Here is a 1,114-nt window from a genome sequence, read left to right on the forward strand (position 1 = left end):
AGGAAGATTACTTTTTTAAGAGGTTCATCAGTATGCCAGATATATGTATAATTGGAGTCTCTGAACTAGGGGTAGATAGGAGAAATGGGAACATTTTTTAAAGAAATAGTTGCTCTAATATTTTAAAATATTGTAAAAACTGTTAACTAACAGATGCAAGAAACTCAATGATCTCCCAAAAAAGAAATATCAAAAACAATAAACAAGGCAATTATTAGAAAAAATAATAAAGAGATAGCCTTAAAAGTACTCAGTGTAAAAGACCCACTACATACAGAGGACAAAAAAAAAAAAAAAAAGGATGACTGTAGATTTCTCACTGAAAATAATGCAAGCTGAAGAAAATTAAACAATTTTTAAAGTAATATTCATGCCATTTAAATTATTGAAATTATTGACAATGTTGTTAACTATTTTTCACAACTATAGAATATGAGCAGTTACTCCTTATTAAATTCTTAATATTGGTAATTTATTCTCCCCTCTCTTTTTTTTTTGATGTATCTTGCTAGATGTGATAAATTTTATTAATATATTTATAGCATCACTTCTTAGCTTTATTAAATTTCTCATTTGTTTTCTATTTCATTGACTTCTGTTCTTTATTATTATGTCTTTATGCTTACTTTGGGTTTAACATGCTAATTTTTTTCTAGTTTCTTATGGTAGAAACTAAAATTATTGATTTTTAATTTTTTTCCACTTTGAATATAGACATTTTGTTATTGTTGTTAAGTGCCATTGAGTCCGTTCTAACTCATAGTGACCCTGTATAGAATTTCCAAGGAATGGGTGGTGAGTCACTGACCTTGTGGTTCAAACTGACCTTGCAGTCCAGTGCTTATCCCACAGCACCACACCAGGATTCTAGAGGTATATACTAGACATTCAGAGGTATACATTTCTTTTAAGCATAGGTTATTGTGCATTCGCTAAGTTTTGATAAACTTTGTTTTAATTAGTATTGAGATAAAAACATTTTCTAAATTAAAAACAAAAATACCAATATGGTTGACTACCACAAGAACAAGCAAGTTCACCAGGGAGCCATCAGGCAACAATCAAGTCCCTTCAGGACAAATCCCCTTCCAAGACTGAAACTCAAAGGGAATAC

At 30.1% G+C, this 1,114-nt stretch overlaps 1 protein-coding gene across 1 annotated transcript in view; it reads left to right on the plus strand.

The window, feature by feature from the left end:
- PTPRN2 (protein tyrosine phosphatase, receptor type, N polypeptide 2) overlaps positions 1 to 1,114 on the plus strand; it is a 1,341,366-nt gene that overhangs the window by 204,991 nt on the left and 1,135,261 nt on the right. The gene's annotated exons all lie outside the window — the stretch shown is intronic.

Source organism: Chrysochloris asiatica, unplaced genomic scaffold (genome assembly GCF_000296735.1).
Source record: "Chrysochloris asiatica unplaced genomic scaffold, ChrAsi1.0 scaffold00277, whole genome shotgun sequence".
Classification (NCBI taxonomy): Eukaryota; Metazoa; Chordata; class Mammalia; order Afrosoricida; family Chrysochloridae; genus Chrysochloris; species Chrysochloris asiatica.